We start from the raw sequence: 24,521 nt of genomic DNA, 5'->3' as shown, positions 1-24,521 counted from the left end.
GGAAAACTTCTGGTCTCAGGATCAAGCTTCTTGAAAGCTAAAACTCTCTCTCTTGCAGCAGGAGTTAACTTGAGATGAGTAACGGATATAGCTAAAAAAACAACAAAAGACGAAAAAGACATTAGTGATCCTCATCATAAGAGACAAGTCTGATGGTGATCCTTCCAGGTAGCCCACTCCTTGGGCAGATCCTCCCCGTTAGGGATGGTATCTCTCCTAACAAAGAAGAATCGTCGCTTCCAGTTGGTATCATTTTTTGTGACCTTAAAAACAGGGTGATCCTCTCCAGCTTTCCGTTTCAACAGGTATCGACAGGAACCAAATGTGGTAAGATCATATAACTCGGCCAGCTCCGGCATCCCTAAGTCAATCCCCTCCTGCTCGATGATCCTCTCAAGGGTACACAGAACCCTCCATATCATCGGCATGGCCTGGATATAGGACATACCGGTCAGAGAAAAGAAGGACTGGGTGAAGGCTGGAAAAGGATATGAATATCCTATGGTAAACGGAGTTGCAGGAAAGGCCACCCAGGCGTCGGAAACGAAATCACTCAGAGCGGTGGGAGTAAAAGACTTGAAGACGGTATCCGCCGGAAAACAGTGACGGATCCTATCAACATGAACATCAGTAAAGCAGCACCTCTCTGTAGGAGAGTCTTTGACGATCCCTTGGCTTTTCAAAGGACTGATCTTCTTGTGATCCTTGTGAGGAGAATTTCGGAGCAACATACTCTTGGCAGGATAAAAGCAGAAAAACAGAGCAAGAGAGGGAAGAAAGAGAAGAGAATACCTGATTGATCTTCGATAGAGATTATAAAGGGAGAATATCTTGAATTTAAATGAAGATTGATCCTAACCCTATCTCCTATTTATAATCATGATTTGCAGGGATGTCACCTCCATGACGTAAAGGTTGCAACGGCTAGTTCGAAATTAACGGCTAGTTATCCGAATTGTTCGTTGGAGATAAGATCAAAACAAAATACAACTCGTTAATTTACAATAAACTCCTTATATTTTGGGGGCAATTGTTAGGGCTGGATTTTTACAATACATGATCCTCACATGTGATCCTAACCAGTGATCCTTGTTTCTTTGACAGATAGTGATCCTCAGCAGAGTCCCAGGATCAGGATCACGGACCATCATAGGATCCTCATACTAACAGTTGCTTTCGTTGAATTTAATGTTGTTTTGCAGGACATCTAGCAGGATCCGCTCTTAAGCATCTCAATTAAAGGACACGTCTTTACAACAATGGCATGTGCTTAATCGGAGATGGACGTTGTGAAGGATATGGAAACATGGCATGATTTAAGGGCGATAATTTAGGCTAGATTTACTTTTATTTCTAAAGGGGTAATGAGCTGATTATTAGCCTTTTACCTAAAATAGGTCACCTACACTTGTATATATAACACTCTTCCTCATTCGGAAGAACACACAACACAATTCTCACACGCTTAGACACTCGAAACTATAGTGATCCTTGTACTCAGCTCATTATCATCCGAAGTTGTAACTATATTTTTCTTATATTGAAGTTGGTGATCGGTAGTTGCCATCACCCGAGGTTTTTTATGCCGGAGATCATACATTGATCAAGGGCTTTTTCCTCGTATAAATCATTGTGTCTTTGCATATTTCTCATAAAAGTGATCCTTTACTTTTATAATTAACCAAGCATCATACCCCGTTTACATAAAGTTTGGTTACATTATCCTTGTGTGATTTTTGACCAAAACAGGTACCACTATTATTATTAGTATTTTTTTTTCTTGTTTGTTTTGATTCTCTTTGCAACACTTCATTATACTTTACATGTCAAAAGCAGAATTTTTTTTTTTTTAGAGCTGAGGGTCTCTATCGATAAGGATAGAGGAAATCTTTGTTATCATTGGGATTTTACTAGATATATTTGTTTTATTTAATTGATTGCGTTAAGGCCATTGGGTATGGGCCTCGTTAGAGGGCCGTCTCCCCCCTTTAGGCACGTCCAACACCGCCCCCTTGGGGCCCGGCATGGCAAAGGCGTCGGATTTTGGACGCTGGAGACGGGCCAGAAAATTGAATGGGGTGGGCGCCCCTAACGTTAACCTGCAACCTTTTTAAAAAAAATAATAATTCACCCCACCACTATAAATTAAACCCCTTTTCACCCCACTTTTTTACCAAACTACTCCCACTTTTCTCCCATTTTTATAAAAAAAAACCCTCTCCTAACCTTAAAAAATTATGGATCCCTACAACCCAAATAATCCCAACTCAAGTTCACACCCGTTTTCGTCATCCGGCTACACACCCGTAATGGACAACGCTTTTGCGGGTTACCAACAAATGCCAAACGCTTTCAACCAAATGATGAAGGACAAAATTAGGAAAAAATGGAGTGGGGGAGTGTAGTTTTTTTTAAATGTAACTTTAGGTTTTTTTAAGTGTGTTTTTTTTTAATTTAAATGTAACTCTAGGTTTTTTTTAGGTGTGTTTTTTTTATTTAAATGTAACTCTAGGTTGTTTTTTAAGGTTTTATTTAAATGTAACTTTTTTACTTTTATTTACTTTGTTTTCATTAATTATTTAAATCAAATAAATAATAATAAAAAATTAGAGGAGGAGCATCCCCACACCCTTGGATAGTCTTCAAGGAGAGGGTCCTTCTCCTTTGCCTACGTGGCGCTTATGTGGAGGATAGTCCTTTGGAGACTATTCTCCCCCATACCCAATGTTCTTAACTTCAATTCGTATGGTCTCTCAAAAAGACAACCAACAAACCAATGGTTGATCAATGATTCAACTCCCCACTAGCAGATTGAGATTGATTGCATCTGATTCAGTCAAAAGTCAAAACTTAGGCACTTGATTCATTACCACTAAATTATCATAATGATTGATCAAATACTCATCCTCAAATCTTAATTTCTTATCATCCTAAATGATACAAAGTATAGTTTTTTCCCGTCATACATATGAAACCCTAAATAAAAAATGCAGGACATTCTCAATAAATTTATCATGAAACTTGTAATCGGTAATACAAAAATCAACATAAATTCTCGAGTAAATTACAAGTTTTGTCCTTTATGTTTACATCAAATTTTAGGCGCTGTCCTTTAGCGGAAAAGATGACAGGCGGTGTCCTTTATCTTTCAAAATCTTGCACGTTTTGTCCTTTAGGCCAAACCCAGTTAGATTTTTTGGTTAAATCTGGTCATGTGCCTTGCACATGAGGGCACTCTTGTCATTTTACATCCTCAGGGACTATTGTATAAAAAACTTATAACAAGGGATTGTTGGGTAAAAAAGGAAAAAGATTTACAAATAAACAAGTTGCTAAACGAATAAGCCCTCTTTTCACCTACTTCATCTTCCCAGATCCCTACTTGCAATCCCCATCTGCAAAAATCAAAGAGTTGTACCTATCAAAATGTAAAGTGGGGCGGTCGGACATCACCGGAAGGTTATTCCGGATGAATCCTCCTCGGCCTCAACGATAAACCTGTCGGTTTCGGGTTAGGTGACCCAGGAAGAGGAATCGGGTTTATGGCAATCGATTTTGGAAGAAGCTGTTGATATGCAGGATGTGATCAGAAATGGTGCTTTAGATCATCACACCATGCAAAGATTTGTTTCTCCAGTGAATGCAAAAGTTATGGAAGAAGATAATGGATCAGAAAGCCATTTTAGAACCAGATAACACTCTTCTCCTGGCTAATTATGCTCAGTTTCTCTACATCATCGCCCAAGATTTTGATAGGTACAACTCTTTGATTTTTGAGTAAATTACAACCATTGGGTGGTGTGGTTGAATTGGTGGTGTTCAGTAGGTGGGGCTAGTGGCGGTGAAGGTTGTGGGATGGTGGGAGGTGGTGGTAGTGAGTGAAGTCTAAGAGAGAGAGAGAGTGAACGGCGGGGATATGGTGGTGGTGTGTCGGTGTAGCGGTGGTGTGTGGAGGCTGATGGTGGCGATGGGAAAGAGGGAGAGAGGGGTGGTGGTGGTGGTCTATGGTGGATGGCCAACCTGTTGTTAGAGAGAGAGAGAGAGAGAAGAGAGAGGGAGGGACTCAGATCAAGAGAGAGAGAGAGTGTGAGTTTTTATATATTTTTTTATTTTTAAGTTTAATACAGAATAGCCCCTTGATATAATTTATCTTACAAAATAGTCCTTGAAAGGTGAAATTACAATAATACCCTCATGTGCCTTGCACATGACCAGATTTAACCAAAAAATCTAACTGGGTTTGGTCTAAAGGACAAAACGTGCAAGATTTTGAAAGATAAAGGACACCGCCTGTCATCTTTTGCGCTAAAGGACAGCGCCTGAAATTTGATGTAAACATAAAGGACAAAACTTGTAATTTACTCTAAATTCTCAATAAATAGTCTTCTTCCCGCCAAATTACCCTCAGTCGATGACGCCATTGAAGAAAGATCTTTATGTATTTGTTTGTTACTTACTCGATTATGTGATTTTCATATTTGTTGATTTGATGGGCGGGTTATTGGATGATTGGAATAGAAGCTTCACCGGTAGGATGAGCACATGGGACTTGGTATTTGTAGTATCGATTTTATTTTGGGCATGGAATCGGTACCCACTTTTTGATGTTTTCGGTATCGGTGCCAGTTCGGTACGGCACTAATATATTATCGATATTTACCTTCAGATGTCGATACCATACTGTACCGAACATTTTCGGTATTGGTACCCATATTTGGCAAATTTCGGTATCGGTACCCAATTTTTGATGTTTTCGGTACCGGTACCGTACTGTACCGAACATTTTCGGTACCGATATGCATATTTGGCAAATTTCGCTAATGCTATTTATTTTCGGTACCGTGCTCATCCATACTTGACCGTACCATTCGGGTTGAATAAAGTTCGTTGTTATTCTCTTGTGTTTGTGTAAAAATAATACATTTTTTTCCTATTACAATTCTATTTAATATTTGTTTTCGTTTTCTTTGTTTCATGTGAGTTGGGCTTATCTACTGGACTACAAATGGGCTTGCTTATTGGACTGAATGGAGCTGGGCTTTAATATTGATCTGAAGCTTGCTGTTTTGAAGTCTCCGGATAACTCGGTTGTTGTTATGCATCTAGATAAGTATTAAAGAATCTAGGGGGTTGTGAACCGACTTTTACTTTAGCATTTTCAGTTTTCCCTTTGTGCTCTCTCTCTCTCTTGTATAGACGATCTAGGGTTTTTAAAGTGTTTTTGTTTCACTTTTCGGTTGATTCTAGTGTTTGTCTATGCAGATTATCATTTTGATAATCTGCTTGTGAGAAGAGTTGTAAGAGTCTCGTGATTCTTTGTATTTCCAGTTCGGATTGTTGTTCTTAGTGTTAGCAATAACTGGGTTTGAATATATCTGTTCTTGATACCAGTTTCTTGACATGGTATCAGAGCTTTAATAGCTCTTGGGGTTTAGTCTGTGTTTTTTTGTTTTTTATCTCTGTTCCGCTGCGAGTCAGTCTAATTTCATCAGATCCGTTGTGTTTGAAGGTTTCTTCTTGGAGATCCGTTCAAGTTTGGTGTTGTATATCTGTTGCCGTTTTCAGATCTGTAAAGTTTGAGCAGTATTCTTGAAGATCTCTTGCATTAGGGTTTGGTTTGTGTCAGATCTGTCTAGATCTGAGGAGTTTCAAGAAGATCTAAGGAGGTTGGTGGTTCGTATTGTCTACCAGTTCTTGTATCCTTGTGAAAACTGTTATTACCGGTTCTTGAAGTGCGTGTATAGTGAAGGAATTTGGGATTCTTGAAGGATTGGAACCCTCATCTAGGGTTTGTGGTTCTGTTGCAGTGACTCGTGTTGGTCTTTGTAACCCTAGAAGGTTATAAAGCAAACTGACCGAATCTGTGTAGCTGATTGGTCTTCTAATCAGTTCTTGTAGCCCTAAGTGAAGGCCGCAAGTCTGATTTGCAGGATTTATACGCACCCCCTGGTGAGTTCGTTCCTTGATTTAGTTCCTTTTATATTTCTGTTCTTGCATTAGGCATTTCGTTTGCTGGACTAGTCGGGCCGGTGTTGATTGGGACACAGGAAGGGTACATCCTGTTGCATTTTATTTGTTATCTGTTTGTGGCTTGATTCTTGCTTTGTTTATTATTTGTTTCCTGTTTTTGGTTGCTATTTGTTTTTACTTGTTGCTGGTGATCTTTTGAGTGTGTCTAGTCGGCTCCCTTGATAAGGCTTGCAGAGGCACCTTGAGTGATGACCCTCTGATCTGGTCCCTGTCAAGGTTTCGCCCTTTTAGGATTTGTGATTGTTGTGATTCTTTAGTGTTATTGTTGCAACTATCTGGTTGTTGTTCCTGTTGTTAGTTGATTGAGTGTTACAATGGTTGATGGTCTCGTTGTCACAAGTGGCGGTTCTGGTCCTAATGATCTACCACCTGAGACTCTTGTGAGTAAGCTTGATGCAAGTGACCCGTTATACTTGCATCCGTCTGATTCTAGTAACTTGACTATTGTTTCTATTAAACTTAAAGGGTCTGAGAATTACACAATTTGGTCTAATGCTATGCAACTTGCTTTACAAGTAAAAAATAAATGGGGATTTATTGACAAAAGTTGTGTTAAATCTGAAACAAATGAGATTCTTGCTAGGCAATGGGATAGGTGTAACTCTATAGTTTTAACTTGGATCTTGAATTCAATTAGTGAAGAGTTATATATGGGTAATGTCTTTTCTAAATTGGCTAGTGATGTTTGGTTAGATTTGAAGGAAACTTATAACAAGGTTGATGGATCTGTCGTGTTTGATTTGTATCAGAAAATTAACTCATTTAGTCAAAATGGATCTAGTGTATCTGATTACTATCATAAGTTGAATGTTATGTGGGGTCAGTTAGATCAGATTTTGCAATTGCCTTCCTGTTCATGTAATGCTGCTAAGGAGTTCAATGATTTTAATCATATGATAAAATTAATGCAGTTTTTAATGGGGTTGGATAATGTGTATCAAGGAGTTAGAACTAATCTTTTGATGAAAGAAACGTTACCAACTGTTAAAGAGGCTTTTGCTATAGTTTCTAGAGAGGAATCTCATAGAAACTATAGTTGTGGTAATAAGAAAAATCCAAACATGTCTTTTGTTTCTAAAGTTAGCCCACCTGTTGAGTTTAAGAAAACTAATAGAGCTTTAAATCAAAATCTAAAATGTACTCACTGTAATAAGGTTGGGCATACAATAGAGAAGTGTTTTGAGATAATAGGGTATCCTTCTTGGTTGAAACCACCAAGAGGGAATCAGGGAAAGAAGAATAGTTCTACTAATAGTTCTAAAATTGAAGAGTCAAGTGTTCCTATTACTGCTTTGACTTCTGATCAGTTGACTAAATTGCTGAGTTTGATTAATGACAGGATACCTGAATCATCACAGAGCTGTAATGTTTCAGGTGGGTTGTTTTGCTCAACTGTGTTTAGCAGTCCTGTTTTTTCTTTTGGGTGTGATGTGAGTAAAGGTTTGGGTTGGATAATAGATTCAGGGGCTAATAATCACATGGTAAATTCTAAAACAAATTTAACTAATTACATTGATGTTTCTAATCTTAAAATTCAAGTAAAGCATCCTAATGGTACAAATGCTTATGTAACTAAAATTGGAACTTTTAAATTGGCTGATGGTGTGATTTTACATGATGTTTTTGTCGTCCCTGAATATAGTGTTAACCTAATTTCTGTACATAAGTTAGCCAGGGATAATAAGTTGTTTGTTGGGTTTGATGAACATAAGTGTTATGTACAGGACTTGTTAACAGGGAAAATCCTGGTGATTGGTAACCAACTTCAAGGTTTATATATGTGTGGTAATGCTGTTGTGTCTAATCTGTCTATCTTTAATGCTTCTGTGTATAAGCTGTGGCACTCTAGATTAGGACACCCTGCTGATCAAGCTATTAAAATGTTTAAAGATACTTTAAACATTTCAACTGAGGTTGATCATGGCCCTTGTGATGTATGTCATAGGGCTAAGCAGCATAGGGAACCCTTTCCTTTGAGTGAACATAAGAGTTATCAGTTGGGAGAGCTGGTTCACTTAGATGTATGGGGTCCCTATAGGGTTGCTAGTAGGGAAGGTCACAAGTATTTCTTGACTATTGTTGATGACTATTCCCGAGCTGTCTGGGTTTGTCTTATGAAAGATAAAACTGAAGTTTTTGTTAATATAAGACATTTTGTTAACATTCTCAAATCTCAATTTAAACAAACAGTGAAATGTTTTAGAAGCGATAATGGTTCAGAATTTGTAAACAATCAAATGAGTCAGTTTTGTAGTCAGTTAGGGATAGTTCATCAAACTTCGTGTGCCTATACTCCTCAACAAAATGGAATTGTTGAAAGAAAGCATAGGCATTTGCTGAATGTTACTAGAGCTTTACTATTCCAAAGTAATTTACCTGTTAGGTTTTGGCATGAATGTGTTCTAACTGCTGCCTATCTTATTAATAGGACTCCATCCTCCGTACTTGCTGGAAAGACACCGTATGAATTAGTTTATAAATTTAAACCCTTCTTGAATCATCTTAAAGTGTTTGGGTGCTTGTGTTTTCATACCGTTTTGAATGAATCTGATAAATTGAATAGTAGAGCAGAAAAATGTGTCTTTATAGGATATTCACTTGAAAAAAAAGGGGTATAAACTTTTTAGTCTTGATTCAAAGTCTATTATTTTTTCAAGGGATGTGAAGTTTTATGAAACAATCTTTCCTTTTAAGGAACAATCTGTTTTTAACAATTATGATTCAAATCCTATTAAAGACATTAATGCTCTCAATTTTTTTGACGTTTATGAAAACTCTGAGCCCAAACCTTTTCAAACTGTGGAGGATCCCTATGATGAGAGAAGGGGTCAAGGTGAGACTGGTGCAGGAGTTTAGCAATCAACGAGTCTTGATACCTCTAATGTTGAGACTGGTACTCAGCAGTCTGATGAGGTTCGAGAGTCTTCTGATAGGGCAGAACCGGTGAGTATCACAGATGAAGTCCGAGTTCCGTCTGAGGGTGACACAATGGGTTCTGAGACATCTCTTGTTCCTAGGAGGTCCTCTAGGACTTCTAATTTACCAAAGAATTTAAATGATTTTGTTTTAGAAGGGAAGGTTAAATACGGGATTGAACGAGTTGTTAATTTTTCTAAACTTACGTGTGATAATAAATGTTTTGCCTCTGTTCTTTCTAAAGCTGTTGAACCTAAGAACTTTAATGAGGCTGTTCAAGATCCCAACTGGGTTTCTGCAATGAATGATGAAATTCAAGCTTTGCATAGAAATCATACTTGGGATGTTGTTGACAGACCTAAAAATAGAAGTATTGTAGGGTGTAAATGGATTTATAAAATTAAGTATAAATCTAATGGTGAAGTAGAAAGATTTAAGGCTAGGCTTGTTGCTAAAGGGTTTAGCCAAAAAGAGGGAATTGATTATGAAGAAACTTTCTCTCCTGTGGTTAAACTGGTTACTGTTAGATGTATTATCGCATTGGCTGTTCAAAACAATTGGAACTTGTATCAATTAGACGTTAATAATGCATTTTTATATGGTGATCTAAATGAAGAAGTTTATATGTCATTACCTGAAGGTTATCAGTCTAATGATTTGTCCAAAGTGTGTAAACTTAATAAGTCTTTGTATGGGCTTAAGCAAGCTCCTAGAATGTGGAATGAAAAATTGGTTAGTGTTTTACTTAGCATTGACTTTATACAAAGTAAGTGTGATACTTCTTTGTTTATTAGAAGTAAAAATGGTATCTTTGTTGTTTTACTTGTATATGTAGATGATATTGTTGTTACAGGTAATTCATTAACTGAGATAGAAAATATTAAGCAAAGTTTAAAAACGAAATTTTTGATCAAAGATCTTGGTGAGTTGCAATATTTTTTAGGCATAGAAGTGTTGTCTTGTGATGATGGTATATGTATATCACAAAGGAAATATTGTACTGATCTTTTGTCGGAATACGGTATGTTAGGTTGTAAGCCTGTTAATATACCAATTGATCAAAGTCATGTGGTTAATAATTTGCTTAACATTAATTCTGGTCCTTTAAAAGATATCACTGGTTATCAACAGTTGGTAGGTAAATTAATTTATTTGTCCCATACTCGACCTGATATCTCATATGCAGTACATGTTCTTAGTCAGTTTATGCATAGTCCTACTGAAGGACATTTGAAACTTGCTTTTCACTTGTTGAGATATCTTAAATCTGCGCCAGGAAAAGGTCTTTTGTTTAGTAAGAGTAGTTCGTTGAATCTGTCTGGTTTTGCTGATTCTGACTGGGCTAAGTGTCTAGTTACTCGAAAGTCAGTTACAGGTTTTTGTATTTTCTTGGGTAATTGTTTAGTATCGTGGAAAAGTAAGAAACAAAGTACAGTGTCGAGGTCTTCAGCTGAGGCTGAATACAGGTCGATGTGTGTTGCTGCATGTGAGTTAATTTGGTTGAAAAATTTGTTGGGAGAGTTACAAATTAAAATTGATATACCTATCAACTTGTATTGTGATAATAATGCTGCTATGTCTATAGCAGCAAATCCAGTTTTTCACGATAGGACCAAATATTTTGAATTGGATTTATTTTTCTTAAGAGATTTGATTTCGAAAGGTGTTTTGAAATGTGTTGGTATTGAGTCCGCAAATCAAGTTGCGGACATATTTACTAAAGGAGTGTTGGTCAAAATACATCAAGTTCTTTGTAAGAAATTGAAACTTTTTGATCTGTTTAACTAATAGAATTGTGGGGGGGTGTAAAAATAATACATTTTTTTCCTATTACAATTCTATTTAATATTTGTTTTCGTTTTCTTTGTTTCATGTGAGTTGGGCTTATCTACTGGACTACAAATGGGCTTGCTTATTGGACTGAATGGAGCTGGGCTTTAATATTGATCTGAAGCTTGTTGTTTTGAAGTCTCCAGATAACTCGGTTGCTGTTATGCATCTAGATAAGTATTAAAGAATCTAGGGGGTTGTGAACCGACTTTTACTTTAGCATTTTCAGTTTTCCCTTTGTACTCTCTCTCTCTCTCTTGTATAGACGATCTAGGGTTTTTAAAGTGTTTTTGTTTCACTTTTCGGTTGATTCCAGTGTTTGTCTATGCAGATTATCGTTTTGATAATCTGCTTGTGAGAAGAGTTGTAAGAGTCTCGTGATTCTTTGTATTTCCAGTTCGGATTGTTGTTCTTAGTGTTAGCAATAACTGGGTTTGAATATATCTGTTCTTGATACCAGTTTCTTGACAGTTTGTTTATTTTAACCGTTTCGGATAAAAATTCACTTCAATTTTTAACCATCATCTTGTGTCTTCGGTCCAAAATAGTCCAAAGTGACTGACATGGTTATAATGCTTTTGTTAAGTTAATAAGTTGTTATGAATTCACGAGGCCCGGTTTAACCTTTTCAGTGGCTCAAAGCAAAAGAGAAATTACGACCTTGCTCTTTTATCTAAGCTTAAAACCGACCATATCAAAGTAACAATTTATGATTAAGTTGAAAATCAGGTTTTAATAATTGAAGTCAAGTTTCTACTCAAATTCTGCCTACAATACTTGAAAATCTGCAAAGCAAAGCGCTCAACATGTTGTCATGATGAAGAGCTTCAAAACATCCTTTTTCATGTGCCAATATGAAAGAAAATAACAAGGAAAAAAAAAAAAAAAACAAAGTACATATGATGCATCCCATTTAATAAAGTTAAGTATAAGTATCAAAAGAACCATAAGTCCACTTATCCCAGCTCAGTTGGTGGGGAAGCCGGCTGTCTTCTTAGGAGGCACCGGTTCGATCCCTGGTTGAGGCTGGGTATTTGGACATCTCGGTGAAGGCTTGGCCCGGGGTTTTATCCGGGTTCGAGTCCAAGGGGGGCGCGGTTTTACCTATTCCACGGGGTTTCCGCGCATCAGGAGTGTGCTACGCTTTCTAGCGGTGGTCGAGTAGTCGGCCTTTGGACATAGCTCCGAAAGGGTGGGTTTACACGTGGAAAGCAGTTAGCCGTTCAAAAATAAAAAATAACCATAAGATGACCTTTAATAGTCACATTCAGATTTCCAAAGTACATTGCCCAAAACGTAACTCATAAATTTTCAAAAAACATTGCCAAATAATATCATTTAAGAAACTAATACACAAAGAGATCTAAGAGCATTGATTCAACTAGGAGTCGATTAACGGAAGACTCCACATCATGAGATTCAACAATGGCTATGGAATTTAAGAGAAAAATTATATGAAACTAGAGAGTAATCGCAATAGGGAAAGTCAAATATCACACAGAGCACAGTCAGACACTCATACTTCCAATATCTTATGAGTCTTTTCAACTTTGATGGATACATCTTACGTATTACTAGATTGCTTGTATGTGAGTAACCGATATACTCGATTATAATATCCTGTGGTTAAAAATGACTCGACAAGATTCGCATTACCAAAAAACTGATATTATTCTTGCGCAAAAAACAACTTGAAATATCAAATACATATGTGTACTTCTAATTTTATATTTTTTAAAATATCAAGTTAAGAAAAAGAGTAATGTATGTATTCGTTGTATATTATTTAGTATGTTACTTTATTCGGTATAGATGCGACTACGTAGGTAGTAGATTGGTTTTAGTAATCAAATGAGCACCCGTGTCTGTATCTGAGCAACCAACACATAATCGATTCCGAATTTCTCAAATATCATATTTATCTATTATACCCATATTAAACATCTAACGAATTAATTTCTTTGTAAATATTTTCCATATTAAATCTTAATACGATAAGGCTACACCGTCTGGAGGTGCGAGGTGCGCCCTCCATTGTGCCGCTCTCATTGGTCCAACTCAAATAAATATTAGAGTATAATATTGTTATTGTTATTGTTAATTGTTATTGTTAATTTACTTAAAATAGAACATGTCAAAACGTTTACATTTGGGCTGGGCTAAAGCCATCACTATGGGCTTTGACAGCTTTCATGGGCCGTATCCATACCCCAAATATATCGACCTAATTAGGGTTTACCATTTGCAATATTCTCTCTACATATACACCATCATTCGTCCTCAATTATCTCATCTTTCGCGTTCTTCATTCACTTTCATTTGAATTAACCCAGACTGAGGGTTGTCATTTTTAGGTTTTCTCATGGTCTGAATTTAAAATAACGGTTCGATGCCACGTCGGCGGTAGATAAAGGTTCAATGACCGACGATGCTATGATTGAACCGATATCAAGTTTCGCATTTTATAGGAACCTGTGAACTGATATGTTTTCGTTCATTCACAGAGCCGGTTTTTGTGATTACATCTTAATTTTCAAAACTGTTGTTTAATTGATTGAAAAAGTTGAAAGCCAGTGATGATGTAAAATATAAAATGTTGGAATTACCGACTGATTTCATTTTGATGATAACTAGGCTGCCTGAGGCTTTTTACTTTTCAATCACAGTTTTTTAATTTGTTCTTTGGTGGGGAAAGTTATTTCAAAATTTGAATTACAGTCTGATTTCACAGTTTTGATAAATCGGCCGTCTGATTGTTCTGTTACATTTTGAAGATAAAATTAAAATAACCTTTAGCTCAACCAGGGTGGAATGGTGGATGAAACTTGCAGATTATGTATGTATGTGGAAGAGAGATGTAGGAATGGCTACTGTAATATAATTCTATATTAGAGCATAAACGCGTTTTACTATGTGGAAGAGAGGTGTTCTAAGAATCAGGTTTGATTCCTGCGCTCCCTATTATTTTCTACATCATCTGGTGATGATGAGAGATTAAGCGAATAGGTGCTAATCGCTAGTTCGATCTTTGAACTGAACAGGTTTTACTTCACCGCACTGTCGTGCCTTTGGGCGAGTGTTCACGAGCTTCGGCCCTAGGTGAGGGTTTTCCCCTGTTCGGAGGCTGAGGCGAGTGTATCCTGATGTGGTGAATTTCGCCAGTAGCACATTTGGAGGATTCATTGGCCATTCAAAAAAAACTAATGATATACCCCTACTAGAGTGGACTTTTAGGTAGTGTTTGTTTCACGAAATGGAATGGAATTTTGATGGAATTGGAATGTTGATTTCACTCCTTATATTGTTGGTTTCAACAAGAAAATGAATTGGAATTGAACAACAAAATAAGGAAGTGAATCTACATTCCAATTTCATCCAAATTTCTTTCACTTTTGCAAAACAAACAAACCTAAATTACAAATCAAATTTCAATTTCTAGGAATTCCCATTCCAATTCATGAAACGAACTCTACATCACGGGGTGTTTGGGATTCCTTCTCAAAAACAACTTATCAACTTATATAAGTCATAAGCTATAATTTACAAATACTAACTTCTCATTTTTAACTTCTCAACACACAAAAACAACTTGAATAAGCTAACCCAAATACTATAAAAACATGTTATTAACTTTTGTAAGTCAGCTTATTAACACTATGGAAACTACACTCGGCATAAAGACTCAGGTGAAAAAGCAAACACTTGGCGTTTGGTTTGTTAATAATGGAGATGGAAAGAGCATTAGTAAGAGTGTCTTAAGACACCAATGAGTGTGTTATTAGTAAGGCGAGACTTAAAATGAACAATGGGCATTTTGGGTGATTAGAATATTCAGGGGAATGTGAAACTATTCATGAAACTCGGATTGAGTCGGGTTCTGTTAAATGTTGACCCACATACTTTAATAACAGGTTTGAAGCCACGTTGCTGTTAACTAAAGTTGCAATGCCATGTCGCTCTTATTTTTATTCGTTTCGCAGTTTATATAGCTTTGAACTGGTAAATTTCTCTTCATTCACAGAGCCGGTTTTTGTGACTACATTTTTTTATTATAGTTCAAACTGTTGTTTAAATCATTGTAAATTTCTAGGCGACGTGGACGAGAGATGGATGAATGTCCGCTGATGTTAATATTGTGGGAAATTCTTGTAGATTTGTGTGAGTTAGGGGTGTTGAGTATTTAAATTAGAATCGAAAAATATGAAACTTGACTTTGTTATGCATTTCAGGTTTGAATTTGATTCAAATTCAGTACTTGTAGTTTGAATCGAACTTATCATTTTCAAAACTTAATTACTTTGATTTGATTAACAAATGAGCATTTAAAAAGCTATTAAAAACAATCAATACCACCATATCATCACAGTAATTACCTTAAAAAGTTAGGCTGACTCAAATAGATCAAAGCAAAAGCCAAATAAAAACATAGTTAAAATGTTGTCTAAACAAACACTACAACTCAATATAGCCTCTTCAACATAGATTAGCTAAGCTTCCCTGTCTGTGACTTTGCATTCAAGCCATCTTGTCTTTCAAAGTTTTATGGCAGATTAGTCGCGACCAACCAAACCAAATAATAAGAAATACAAACAACAATTTCAAAACAAATAATAATGTTGTTTTGTTATGGCTCTTTGAAAGTTGTGGAGTTTAACAAAGCTAGGACGATAAGTTATTATCATAAAGGAGTCGGACTGACAATTTAGGGATAGAGTAGCATTCGTGGTAAGACAATAGGCCAGAAGCTCGTTTGTTGCTTCATCATGGACTATCAAAATACCAGTACCTTTTAAACCATCTATGAGACACACGGGATATGATCCATATCCAAGAATATTTTCTCGGATAGTTCTCTCTGCATACCAAGATTTCCCATACATCACCCAAACCTCTAATCCAAAGTAAACCAATATAATTAGACTTAACCTACCTTTCAGGACTCCCAACTTGAATTTTCGGTAATCTCCCCAAGGGGATGGAAATAACTCAAATGTCTCTGTATTCAAATCAAAACCGTAAACTTGGCCATCACCAAGCCAATACATATGACTATTGAGAAAAAACACCAGGACCTTTCTGTATTGAGTTTGGGCAGTTAGGGGTTTGTCCCAAAACTCTCCATTAGTTAGTGCCAATGGTGTGAACCAAAATATGATCAATCGCGTAAACCTTATTTTTGCTTACACTCCCGTTGCAAAGTATCACTTTGTATTCCCCAGCTGCTGAAACACCGAAACCATAAGTATATATCATATTCTTAAATGGTAGTTTAGGAAGGATCACATATTCTTCCAAAACAGGATTACCTATGTAAACGAAACTATATGGACGATAACAGCAGATTAAACCATTGACAGAACCCAAAAGGACCTATAAGGTTTATTTGGTTCTTCACAGTGTGGAGGTGGCACTCATCTTCGTGTTCCATCATCTCGACCCACTCTAATCTTCCTTGCGTGTAAACGCAAGATTTATCAATCATGAGGGCCTCACGGGATCCGGAGAGATGAAGACGAACAAAGTAAGGATCGGAAACAAGATCACGTCACTTCCTGCACACGCGCTTGAAGCGGATGATTGCTTGGACTCAGGGGCGGATTTAGAGGGGTTTACCGGGTTCCCAGGAACCCAGTTGATTTGGAAAAAAAACGTTTTTTTGTAGTGTAAATCTTGTATGATTTGGAAAAAAACGTTTTTTTGTAGTGTAAACCTTGTATGATTTGGAAAAAGGAACCCAGTGAAAAAACTGGCTGGATCCGCCACTGCAGTTGGACCGGAAGTCTGGATAAAACGTCCAACATGACACTTTCTGGTAACACGTCTTCCATCGTTAGAGAATACAACAATACTAGGGTTTTGGTGTTTGTAAGAACACAACTTGCATGCAGAATATATAAGAAGGTGTTTTAGGGCTAGGGCCAATATTGTATTTTCCATTTTCGGCCTAAATTTATTTAAGAAGGTGTTTTAGGGCTAGGGCCAATATTTGTTTGAAGTCAGTCATTGTCTGTTGACCAAGACCAAAGCGCCCCGCTTTGGCCATAGCGCGGCGCTTTGGATGTCTTTTTTAGACAGCTTGGATTTGGGTTGATGTGGGTTAGTTTGGTAGGGATTTTTGTTTGAATTAGTTTGATAGAGATTTTTGAAGGAAAAATTTTTATTTTAGTTTTATTACATATAATTTATAGTTGTTTTATAATTACGTCATTACGTCATTATTTTTATAGAATGTGTATAATATAAGTTCTTAACGTTGTTTATTTTGTTAAATTATACGAACACGTTAAATAAAATGTACAGAAAGCCATAAGAATTAAACGTAAACAATCCAGAACCAACGTGATGTAAATAGAAGATTAACTGCAATATATATATATATATATATATATATATATATATATATATATCAGTTTGTACATACAATACACAACAAAAAGGTACAACTGAGTACATAACACATAACAAAACACTAAACAAACAAAGTAATGTACTAATCCTCGTGCGGTGGGGACGGTGGGAGGGGAAGTGGAGGCAACGCAGCGAGCTCTCGTAGATCAACGAGCGTCTGGACGATCCAGTCAATGCGTGCGCCCTGACGTCTGAGGTGCCGGTCGAAGTCCCGAGCCACCTCACGCGCTGCCGGAGGCAGGTCAGCGTAAACGTGCTGCGGGTACTTTGGCGGCTCAGGAGCTGGCTGAACTGGTGGTCGAAGTCCCGATCTCCTCGACATGCTCCTCCTGAGCCGGATCCTGAGGCTGAGCCTGAGGCTGATCGATACCCAGAGCCTATAGCTGAGCCTGCCGAGCGGCCTGCTGAACATCAGGAGGGGCTAATACTCCACGCCTCACCTCAATAACAACCGGGATGACCTCCGGCAACACCTCCGACTGCCAAATCAGCCCGTCAGCACCCCTGAACCTCAGACCGACATCAAAGGTACGGGTGATCTGCATGCTAGATACTGACGCGCGGCCCAACCTGGATGACGGGACCGGATCGGACAGCAGCGGATCATGCTCGGGCACTATCCCTAGCGAGCGTGCAATGGCGGTGATGTATGAGCCAGTCTGCAGCTGCCCACGGAGCTGCCGGTGGTATGCTGTAGAAAAGTAATCTGCCAGGCTGGCTGCTAGATCGCAGGGCTGGCGGCGTAGTAGGCAGTATAGAAAGAAAAGGTCACTGAGGTTGACCTTCTCCTTGCTGGAACCCCGCGGCACGATAGTCGACGCGATAACATGGTGCAGGTATCGGTGCAAGGGGTCTCTAATGGTGGTGGCCTTTTGCCAGGATTTCCCAAAGGGAGCCCTGGAAATGGCCCTCTAGAAACTGATATTCGTCTGTCTGTCCATCATCGTAACCGCCTACGTATATAAATCAGTATCAAGCTCAGGCTCTGTGTACAAACCTGTAACGACAGCAAACTCCCGCACACTCTTCTGAAACTCCTGACCGGCGAGACGGAATGTAACCTCGTGGACTGGAAAATCCGGGTCCTCCACGTAATCCGCCGGATGCGGCGCGTATGTAAACGTAGAAAGAAACTCGACCGTAAGCTCAGGGTACGAGTCCTCCATCACTAACTCAAATAGGCGCGACCAAGGAGTATCTAGTCCAACTATATCACGCGCCCGCTCGACCTCTCCCAAGGTAGTCAGCAGCTCCCAGTCTATCCCTACATGCTCCCCAATCTCTATGGTGCGCAACCTAGCGCATCTCCCCCTCGCCCGTGACCCCTGCGGAAACTGCAGGTACGGACATGCCGGCTCTCCCTCGTCCCCCACCTCTCCCTCAGCCTCCATATGCTCAATCTCGTCATCGGAGGAATCCATCCCTGCACGTTGAACAAATAATAATATTAAATAAACAAATAATATTAAACAAATAATATTAAATAAACAAATAATAATATTAATAAACAAATAATATTAAACAAATAATATTATTAAATAAACAAATAAACAAATAATATTAAATAAACAAATAATAATATTAAACAAATAATATTAAATAAACAAATAATAATATTAAATAAACAAATAATATTAAACAAATAATATTAAACGAATAATAATATTAAACAAATATTAATAAACAAATAATAATATTAAACAAATATTAATAAACAAATAATATTAAACAAATAATAATATTAAATAAACAAATAATATTAAACGAATAATAATATTAAACAAATATTAATAAACAAATAATAATATTAAATAAATATTAATAAACAAATAATAATAAGTAAACAAATAACAAATTAAAAAAAAATAAACATGAACCAAAGCGCCCCGCTTTGGCCTCGGCGCGGCGCTTTGGTTCTTCATTCTGAAGAACAGAACCAGCAACGATCGATTAAGGCCCCAATCAACACAACAATCAACATGTATGTTATACCGAAACGATTAAGGGTGTTCGATCTTACCTTTTAGCGGTTGAAAGCTCGAAAAACTCGAAATCCGGCTCTAGTGTGTGAGATCGCACCTTATGTGTGTGTTTTTGTTTTTGGGTGAAGTGGGGGAGAAGATGCCCCGCTTCAGTGTATAACGAAGGACCGAAGCGCCCCGCTATGGCCATAGCGCGGCGCTTTGGTCTCCAAAACGCAGCGTTACGGCCATAGCGGGGCGTTTTGGGCCTTTTTTAAATTTTTTAAAATTGTTTTTAATTCACAAACGCGTCGATAAATAGTCTAAATTTTACGTTTTTTCCATTATACATCATTTTTTAATATATATGGACTATACTGCAAGTTCCGGATCAAATCGGTTACGTGTGATGTCTTATTCCGTTATTTCGTATCATTTTGGTTTGAAAGCACAAGTACTCATGTGAGAAGTGTTATGTGTATCAGCCGCCTACCGTACATGAACATGACGTATTTTTTCATTAATTGTAGTATTATGATGTATATTGTCATTTTGGGTCGTACAAGTGCGTATTGAATCTGATTGGGTCGTGTCGGTGACATTCGGTTTTAACGTGATGTAACGCATATATTGAACAAACACAAACGTGATTATTATTAAACACATTTAAGATACATCGTGAACATATGGGGTTACATTAAGGTCAGGGGGACGATACGTAAGCATTTCGTACGCGTTGATCTGATCCATGTATAATGTATGCCAGGCTGCTGCGCGCTCTGTTCTGTTCGCTCTCCAAAGTAGGTTTGGGGGAGGCATTGGATAACAACCTCCAAGATCTACATGTATGAAATGCCCTTTGTCGACGAACACAATCGCAACCACCAGGGGAGGTTGCTCAGCTTCGTTTGGCCCGCCCAGCAGAGGGAAAATTGTATCGCTCCCACGAATGTCGAAGGTGTGAACAATCACACCGTATCGTTGGGCAATAAGAAACCCCGTCTCAGGCATCGTCATGTAATTTTCGATACCTGCTCGTCCCACCTGTGACACTCTAGGTTTTCCCGAGCGACCTTCTTGTATTAGCCTTTGGTGTACTTATATTATTATATGAAAGTTCTTGAATTACCTGGACGAGTTATGTGATCCTTGTATTAAGTATGTGAATTATATATATATATGTATGTGTATAATAGTGAACCGAGACCACGAATCCGACTCGAGACCACTCTCGGTCTCGAGTAAACAGTAAACGGTTGGGCCGGTTGGGCCGCAACCTCCCTTAGCCCACTCGGAAACCCACTTAGGGTACACCACCTTACATACATAAACCCGAAAACCCTCACACTCTCCTCTACACTCTCTCTCACTTCATCCTCACTCCCTCTCTCTCTAGAAAACCTTAAACCCTAGCAATCAAGCTCACCTCCCTCTCCCTCTCTCGGATTCAATCGGCAACAACAAGGAACTCAGTCAAGCTCATCACCATCACCCGGATACTTCATTTTCTCACCATCTTCCTTGACTCGGTGCCTTTTCATCAACCGGTTAGTGTTAATGTGTGTTAAGAGTTTTGGTGTGTTAATGAATAAGAAACATGTCTAGTGTAGAGGTCTTTTGTATGATTTTTGTTTGATTGGTGAGTTTGATATTGTGTGTGAACTATTATATGATGATGTTTGCTAAGATGTTCAAAATGACAAAAGAATGATAGTTTAAGAGTGTTTATGACCATCCGGATTATGTTCAATGTTATAAAATAAATGTTCTTTTGTTTCTTGCAAGATGATCTTGATATCTAAGTGATTTTGTTCATAGAATGCATGGTTATGTAGGAGGAACATGTTTATTAATAGAGAAACCCTAAAGATGAACTAGATGAACATGTGATGAATATGTGTTGAATGTGTTTGAATGTTGTTACAAATATTGGAAAAACTTGTTGTTTGATCCATTTTGGTTAAGTGTTAGACAAGGGAACATGTTTGTGGAACCTTATTGGATAGTACTTAAAGGCATGAAATCAGAATTCTGTTGCATAGTACAATTCGGGCAGATGCATCAGAATCAGCAGGTAAACAACTCGAGACCGCAACGGTTGCGACTCGAGACCTGGGCCAAGCAACTTCAAAACGGACTTCAGGGACTCGAGACCGTCAAGGTCTCGACTCGAGACCACATCGTGACAACTCGAGACGGGACTCGAGACCTCCGAAGTTGCGAGTCATGCCTGCACCACTCGAGACCAACCATTACAAGTCGAGACCTCCTGGTTGCGACTCGAGACCGCATGTTCTCGAGTCGAGACCACCTTGTCTCGACTGGGTTGTTCACTTTAGTTATTGGGCCATGATGTGATTTGTTTGGGCTGCCGGTTTAACTGAACTATGTGTTAGTTGTTACTGTTGACTGATCCAATAGTAGAGCAGGCCCAATAGCTCAACATGTAACTGTATGCATGCTATGTGTTAGATTATGTGTTAAATATACGCGACATTCTCTGTACCCAAACCTGACCTATACTGGTAACCATGTTAGGACGTGGTGACCAGCGTGTTTGACAAGTAACCTAATCTGCCGAGCAACCCAAGGTGAGTTCACACACTAAAAGCATGCGTCCCAAGGAGGGACACGGACAAACTACCAACTTTGGGAAAAATACATTTGAACTATTATTTCCAGGGGAAATCCGAATGGGTATTTACTATCTCCGGGGGAGATACGTTTGGATATTATTTATAAATCACAACTAGCCAAGCTAAACGAAACTCTATCACCTTAAGTCCCTGCTTACAGTACCGATTAATCGCCGGGGGCGAACGAGTTATTAGTTGATAGCGCTAATAGATTTGACAACCTCACACCGTGACCGGGGGAGATCGGGCGTGAACTAGTAGACCTTGCATCTTGGTCAATGACGATAGACATTGACTCGGGGCACAACAACTTTCAGTCAACAGTTTCGGTATCTACAGTTTAGTGAGCTTACAGATGGGGTAGCTCCCCACAACGTGATTATAAATGCTTTATCTAAACAACATACGTTTTCAAAAACTAAAAATTGACACCTCGTGGACTCGCCAACATTATGTTGATACCCTACTGCATGCTTTGCAGGTACCCAGTGATTCAGGAGTTTGCAGCTTGCGGATGTGTAGTGGTCGTCTAACCCGTGTGTTGGGTTTTTAACAAACTTGAACTAAGAATCTTGTTTTAAACTATCTTGTCTATGCTTCCGCTACTTACTTAAACTTGAATACTTTTGAACTTTGGTTATGATATTTGCCAACCTTGTGGTTGGTGAGTATTACTTATGTTATTAATTAAATTGCTCAGTATAATTGGTGGCTGGATCCTGGTCAGTCACGCCTCCAAGCGGTGGTGTTCCGCATGTGGATTTTGGGGGTGTGACAGATTGGTATCAGAGCCATTGGTTATAGTGAACTTGGTTTTAAAAAGGGGAAATCTTTTTGAGAAAAACCAGACTATAACTCGTGACTCGTGACGACGCTACACTCCAAGTGCAAGACTCAACGCATTAGACCTCATAGCTCGGACTAGTGTTTACTTGCTTGCTTGCTTTATGTTCTCCGTTTTTGCTATACGTACTAGTGTGCCTAGTTAGATAGATACACCTCCCTTTTCTATCTCATTCTCGCTACATTACGACATCACACTCATACTATGTTTTCTGATTATGAAGACAATGAGTGGACGTGGAAGAGGAAACATTAACATGACTCAGGCTCAATTCACTAACCTGCTTAACACGGTGGCTGCAGCTTTCGCAGCTCACCCTGGAGGTAAACTCGTTATCCTAGGATGTTTAGATCCTACCGCCGCATCGTCTTTTACCCCTAAACCTATTCGCTTCGCTTCTCACAACAGGTCAGCATGCACCTGCGCAACCACACGTGTGTACTTTCAAAACTTTCATGGATTGCAAACCTCTCCCATTCAATGGCACTGAGGGTGCCATAGGTCTTCTGCACTGGATTGAGAAAGTCAAAGCCGTCTTTGCTGTCTGTGAGTGTCCCCCTGCAAATTGGGTGAAATTTGCTACTGGTACGCTCGAAGGAAACGCGCTTTCCTGGTGGAAGGCGCAAATTCAGATGTTTGGATTGGAAACTGCTAATGCTACTGCGTGGGAGGATTTCAAGGACATGATTAAGGAGGAGTATTGTCACAGGGATGACATCCACAAGCTCGAAAACGAGTACTTTGAGCTCAAGATGGTTGGATCAGATATCGAGGCTTACACCAAACAGTCCAACGACTATGCTGCTCTTTGCCCAAACATGTCTCTACCCAAGTACCGAAGAATCGAATTGTACATCAAGGGTTTGGCTCCAGAAATTCGAAGCCATGTGACTGCAGCCAACCTCAATACCATTCAGCCGGTCGTTCGTCTTGCTCACAAACTCACTGACCAGGCCGTGGAACAGGGCAAGCTGCCCAAAAGGATCAGTGCTACTGCTGGAACTTCTAATGACAACAAGCGTAAGTGGGAAGGAAATCAAAGCAAGGATGCTAACCCCACTCAGGCCCCGACACAGCAAAGGAAAACTGACAACAACAAGGGCCCACAACAGGGTGGCTATCGCGGGAACCACCCCAAGTGCAACAAGTGCAATCGACATCACAGTGGGCCTTGTGGGAAAAGTCAGTGTCAGCGATGTAACAAGATGGGGCATGAGGCCAAGGACTGTAGGAGTCCACGTCCCGCGGGGCAGAACCAGCAGCAGCGGCAGCATCATGGGAACGTCAAGGGTTGTTTCCAGTGTGGAGCTGAGGGGCACTTTAAGAAGAATTGCCCTGAACTGAACCAGAACCGCAACAACAATCAGGGAGCTGGAAACAACGATCAAAACAACAATGCTGGGAATGGTGCAAGGGGAAGGGCTTTTGTGATTGGAGCTGGAAAAGCAGGGAATGACCCCAACGTCGTGGCGGGTAAGTTCCTACTCGATGACCGTTATGTTTCTGTATTATTTGATTCTGGAGCCGATGCTAGTTATGTGTCCCTACGTATTAGTAAGAAGCTTAAGCACCCGCCTTCGTTACTAAGTTCTAAACATATCGTCGAGCTAGCTAATGGTAGAAACATCGAGACCTCACATGTTATCAACGACTGCAAACTAGTACTGTCCGGCCAGACCTAGAGCATCGATCTTTTCCCTATTGCTCTTGGAAGCTTCGACGTCGTTATCGGTATGGATTGGTTATCCAAACATCGCGCGGAAATCCTCTGTAAAGAGAAAATGGTTCGCATTCCCCGCCGTTCTGGCAAACCCCTCATCGTGCAAGGTGACAAAGGCGGAGAAGTCACAGGCATCATCTCATTCTTAAAGGCCCAGAAATTTTTACGAAAGGGGC

At 39.0% G+C, this 24,521-nt stretch overlaps 1 long non-coding RNA gene and 2 other non-coding genes across 3 annotated transcripts; all 3 read left to right on the top strand.

Annotated features, from left to right (window-relative positions):
* Nucleotides 1-13,062: 13,062 nt before the first annotated feature.
* LOC110872242 lies at nt 13,063-14,849 on the top strand. Its single transcript, XR_002554321.2, has 2 exons — nt 13,063-13,716; nt 13,818-14,849. It is a non-coding gene; the product is annotated as an uncharacterized LOC110872242 (long non-coding RNA).
* Nucleotides 13,160-13,303, top strand: LOC118491056. Its single transcript, XR_004890281.1, has one exon. It is a non-coding gene; the product is annotated as a small nucleolar RNA snoR2/U65 (small nucleolar RNA).
* On the top strand, nt 13,344-13,427 carry LOC118491045. The gene has a single exon (XR_004890270.1). It is a non-coding gene; the product is annotated as a small nucleolar RNA snoR77Y (small nucleolar RNA).
* Nucleotides 14,850-24,521: the final 9,672 nt, after the last annotated feature.

This window comes from Helianthus annuus, chromosome 3 (genome assembly GCF_002127325.2).
Source record: "Helianthus annuus cultivar XRQ/B chromosome 3, HanXRQr2.0-SUNRISE, whole genome shotgun sequence".
NCBI lineage: Eukaryota > Viridiplantae > Streptophyta > Magnoliopsida > Asterales > Asteraceae > Helianthus > Helianthus annuus.
This window is presented reverse-complemented; position numbering and strand designations above follow the sequence as displayed.